We start from the raw sequence: 5,863 nt of genomic DNA, 5'->3' as shown, positions 1-5,863 counted from the left end.
GAAGAAAATATCTTCTCAGAAAATTTTTTATCCACAATAGAAATGGTTAAATCCCAAAAATGGCACATAAAAATATCTCTCCTAATAGATAATCATTATACAAGATCATTTACTGCTCTTGTTGATAGCGGAGCAGATTTAAATGTTATTCAGGAAGGACTAATCCCTACTAGGTATTTTCATAAAACAAGTCATACCCTGTGGCATGCAGGGGGGAGATAAACTCCAAATCCAATATAAACTTCCAAAAGCTTATATATGTACTGATAATAAATGCATTCCTCAGAGCTTTATACTTGCTAAAGATATATCAAATCAGGTCATACTTGGAACCCCATTTTTAAACACAATCTACCCTATTAAGATGATTAATAATAAAGGTATTACAGGAACCTTCCAGAAACATGATATTTTTCTAGAATTTATTGTAGAACCGCTTACTAAAATGTTACATAGTATATATGATAATATCAAAGCAAAACAAGATCAAATATATTTTCTAAAGCAAGAAATAAGTCTAATAACAATAGATGAACAACTAGAAAATCCTAAATTACAAGAAAAAATAGCTCTGCTAAAAGACCAACTTTCAATAGATATTTGTAATGAACATCCTAATGCATTTTGGGATAGAAAGAAACATATAGTTTCACTACCATATGAGGAAGCTTTTAATGAAAAGAATATTCCTACAAAGGCAAGACCTTGCCAAATGAATTCAGAATATCTAGAATTATGCAAAAAAGAGATAGATACACTTCTACAGAAGGGATTAATAAGTCCATCACAATCACCTTGGTCCTGTACGGCTTTCTACGTAAATAAACATTCAGAAGTCGAAAGAGGCGTGCCAAGGTTAGTAATAAACTATAAACCCTTAAACAAAGTATTAAAATGGATTAGGCACCCAATTCCTAATAAGAAGGATCTGTTAGATAGACTGTATGATAGTTTAATATTTTCAAAGTTTGACTTAAAATCAGGATATTGGCAAATCCAGATTGAAAAATCTGACAGGTATAAAACAGCATTCAATGTCCCTATAGGACATTATGAATGGAATGTAATGCCATTTGGATTAAAAAATGCTCCATCCGAATTTCAAAAAATTATGAATAATATCTTTAATCCTTATAGCACATTTATAATTGTCTACATTGATGACATATTAGTTTATTCAAAATCAATTGAAACTCATTTCAAACATTTAAATATGTTCAAAACAATAATAACTCAAAATGGACTAGTAATTTCTAAACCAAAAATGGATCTTTTCAAAACAAAAATAAGGTTTTTAGGTCATATCATTGAAAAGGGAAATATTACTCCCATTAATAGAAACATAGAATTTGCGGAAAAGTTCCCTAATGTGATCACTGATAAAACACAATTACAAAGATTTTTAGGCAGCTTAAATTATGTGGCTCCATACTATAAAAATCTAACAGAAGATACATCAATCTTATATGAAAGACTGAAGAAGAACCCTAAACCATGGTCAAACCATCATACAGAGGCTATTAAGAGAATTAAAAATAAAGTAAAGGTACTCCCTTGTTTAATGATAAGTAACCCGAATTGGGAAAAGGTAATTGAGACTGATGCATCTGACATAGGATTTGGAGGAATTCTAACTCAATTAGATCCAGAAACAAAACAGGTCTATCTTGTCAGATTCCATTCAGGGAAATGGAACAACTCTCAAAAGAATTATGCAACAGTCGCAAAAGAAATTCTGGCGATAGTCAAATGTGTTTTAAAATTCCAAGATGATTTATATAATCAAAAATTTATTATACGAACAGATTGCAATGCAGCTAAATTCATGTTCCAGAAAGATTTTAAACATGATGTGTCAAAACAAATGTTCGCCAGATGGCAAGCTCATTTAGCCCCATTTGATTTTGAAATATCATACAAAAAAGGGATAGATAATAATCTCCCTGATTTCTTAACCCGTGAATTTTTAAATTTACAGGAATGAGCGGAAGGGGTTATGATTCTTTCTCTAATAGAGGAAGAGGATCCTCCTCTATTAGAGGAAGAGGTCGGGGCAGAGCACCAGAGATCATATCTCAGTATGGTAAACAAAAACTGATAGCAATGGATCTATCCCAAAGTTCGGACAGTCAAAAAGACAATCCAACGTACGCCAGAATACTGGGAGATGAAGAATCAGAATCCAATAATATTGGATTTATAAGAAATGAATATAAGGAAATTATATTTCTCTTAGAAGAGAAGGACGTCAAATGGAGGAATGAGCCATGGACAATAATGCAGAGGTATTTGGATAATACATCCACTCCGTCAAGGACTTACAAGTCTCGGATATTTTACGAGCAAATACTTATTCAAAGTGGGTCATGTGAAATATCACATTTCTCTGGGGCAAACAAAGAAATTTATAATTTCAGCAAAATAATAATAAAAAAGACAATTTCGTTGGAAGATTGGGGAATATCCCCAATGAAAGAAAGAGAATTATCGTTTAATAAAACGACAACAATCAAATTTAATTATTGGGATTATTGTGATGCCTTTACTAAGGCACTATATTATGAGAATAATAAATATAAACATTCCTGGTTCATCAAGGTATGTGCAAATGTCTATAGAGGTGATATTCCCCACTGGTTCATAGACTGGTTTTACCGTTTTGGTCCCTGCCCAAAGATTTTACCAGAAGAAATCAAGGTCCTATTCGATAAATGGAGCAATATATCTCCCCAGCTTCTGCAAAAACAAGAAGCTAATTTATATATTGACGGAATAGCTTCATGTTTCTTTTTTACTGAATTTTCCATTCCATGGATCTGGAGATGGATTCCTGAATTTGGTTATACCAAAACAGGCATTCCCTGTCTGTTTAGGTCGTCATTTTATAAATTTTGGGATAAGATGATGAGAGTAGATCAGGAAACAAAAGAGCGATTCGGGAAGGAGACAATGGACCTCCTACACCAGCAAATAAGTATGTATGAAGAAAAACGACAAGTAGCGGAAGCACCGTCCCCGTTTGATTATATCTCCAAAAAATTTCGAATGAGGTCAGAGAACTTATCAAAAAGTCAGATGATATCTGCATATATTGAAGAAATGAAGAAAGACTTTATGTCTAAATTTGAAGATGATAATAAATCAAACAAATCAGACTCAACTATGGCATCCGATTATCTTCAAGACGCTCAAAGTGATGTCGCCATTGAAGACATTTTCGAAGCAATCAAAGATACCTTGGTTGAAAAAATTTCAAAAAAAGACGTTGGATCATCATCATCCAGCCAGTTCAAAATTTAAAGAGAAACAAGATCCGAAAGATGCGGAAAAAACTTATCCCGGGAATCCTGGGAGGTACTGTTTGCGGCAGAAGAAGACAAGATCCGTAATTTGCGGGAAGAAACTTATCCCGGGAATCCTGGGAATCACTGTTCAAGTTTTTAACTTTTATTTAAATGTTTTACTATAAATAGTTGTTTATGTTGGGTTGGAAGGGGAGGCGAAAACGACCCCTGAAATCTGTATTGTACTCTCTCTCTCTCTATTGTACTCTCTAGCACCATCATCCAGTTGTAATAAATTTGAAGCATCATCAATAAAAGTTTGGAGGACAGTGTGTTTAACCTTCATTCCCGGGTACGTTCCAAATCTTACTACATATTTAATTATTTGCTTTAAATGTCAAGCCTAATAGGCTAATCAAATTAGGTGTTGATCATGACCGCTAACTACCCTTCATAAAAAAAAAAAAAAAAAAAAATAAAAAAATAAAAAAAAAAAAATAAAAAATAAAAAATTAAAGCTTATCTTAGAAGTTTTGAATGGACATCTGGCATGGATTTGAAATGTCGATCCCTTTTATAATATGGTACTTTAATTTTGTGTTCCTGTTTGGTCCTATTGAGCCACTGTTTTAGGCATGTTGGACACTTTGGAACTTTAAATTGAAGTTAAGTATTATAATTGGTTGATAGGCATTTCTATTATCCTAAACCCAGAAGTTGTCCCTCTTCAGACTTTCTTTGTATGTTTTAATTTTATATTCGATCCAAATATAAAATTATGGTATCAGAGCCAGAGGGTAGTTATGCAGAATGATCAACACACCTTACTAATCATGAATCTAATGAACATCATTTCAAGAAATAAAAACATTAAGAATACAAAAAAAGAGGAGTATGATATTCCTAAGGATTTAGATCTCCTAAATAAGTGGACAATTCCAAAAGTTGAACCTAGATTGATATATCAATTAGGAACATTTGAGAAAATGGGTTTAAAACAAGTAATAAAAACTACTGAAGAGTCAGTTTCACTAGATAATAGTGATATGGTCATAAAACTACTATCAGATATGGATATAGCATATTATAAACGATCCTATAAATTTCTACATATAGGACTAGTGCAGGTGGCATTTAAACCTTTAACCTTAGAAGGTTTACCAGAGAGCTTTATGGCAGCCCTAAGAGATGGAAGAAACCTAAATTGGAAACAATCCCTAATGGGAATAATACAGTCCAGTTTAGCTCAAGGACCAGTTTATTTTAACGTTTTTCCAAACTTACAATTATCTTTATCTGACGCTAATATAACTGACTCCCTAACATTAAATGTTAAAACACATGGATATAATTATGCTCCCGGATCGGAAGTAATGTGTGTTTGTTATAGAATATATTATAAACCATTATTCACTTTAAATCCCCTTTGTAGAATAATGGACAAACCCAATAATGAGACAATTTTAATACAAACAAATTGTGATAAATCAAACATAACTAGTAGGAGACCAATTAAATGGGAAGAAATATCGTTCCCAGACAACTGGAAAATAGAACAAGCTGTACCTGTAAAACCACAGGTCCAGAATCATAATAATATATTAGATATCTGTCAAAGTGAGGAAGGAAGTGTCGAAGTAAGATTTGACACAAACCTAAAGTTATGTCCAATACAAAGACATAGCTCTATCAAATCATATATCTCACCATTAGATTATAAGGTTGAGTATCCCTCTAGGGCATCCACCTCTCAAATAAGGGAATCAACGTTTTCAGAAGATTCAACTCCAATTACAGAAAGATTATATATCAACAGACAAAATATTGTTAGGGAAAATAACACTCAAACTCTAAATGAACCTGAACCGACAATGTCGGAAATGAACTTTTCTATTTAAATGATTAATACACCCAAAATAGATTTCAATACTGGCTCTACAGCCAGAAAAATAATTTCAAATGAATTCAAAAATCCGGGATATACCCAATTCAGAAAATGGTTTTTTGAAAGTTTTCACACCAACGAAATAAAACAATTCGAAAAAGAATTTTATGAGTTTTGTACTGCGAAAAATGCTTTAATTCCTTTTACCTCTTGGTTCATAAGCACCTATGTTAAAAGTTATATTTCGGTAATTGAAAGAACTTTCAAATTAGAATCAGGAAAAACCTATCTAGGTACATATCCACCCCAACAACCTTTCCATATTGAAAAGGGAGAAAAAATATTAAATTTCGCGCCATACAAAAATTTAATTGAAAATGATACGCTCCCAATAACATGCAAACATATCAATAATATGTTTGAACAACAAAACTACACAAGTCTGTTCCTAAATATTCTAGGAGAACAGTTACAATCCATGGAAAATAAGATTGAAAAATTAATAAAATCCTTAAATGAAATCAAACCAGGAACGTCAAAAATAATTCCAAAAGAAAAAGAAGCTTTACCAACTTTCCAACCACCTCCAATCATATCTGATTTCAAACTAAGGCCAATGCAAGAGTTTGAAAAAATTCTTGAAGAAAAATTTAGCAAGCTAAGCATTAAAACCTTAGACAAGGAAAATAGAGAT

The sequence above is a fragment of the Impatiens glandulifera genome, chromosome 4 (genome assembly GCF_907164915.1).
Source record: "Impatiens glandulifera chromosome 4, dImpGla2.1, whole genome shotgun sequence".
In the NCBI taxonomy this organism is placed as follows: Eukaryota; Viridiplantae; Streptophyta; class Magnoliopsida; order Ericales; family Balsaminaceae; genus Impatiens; species Impatiens glandulifera.
This window is presented reverse-complemented; position numbering follows the sequence as displayed.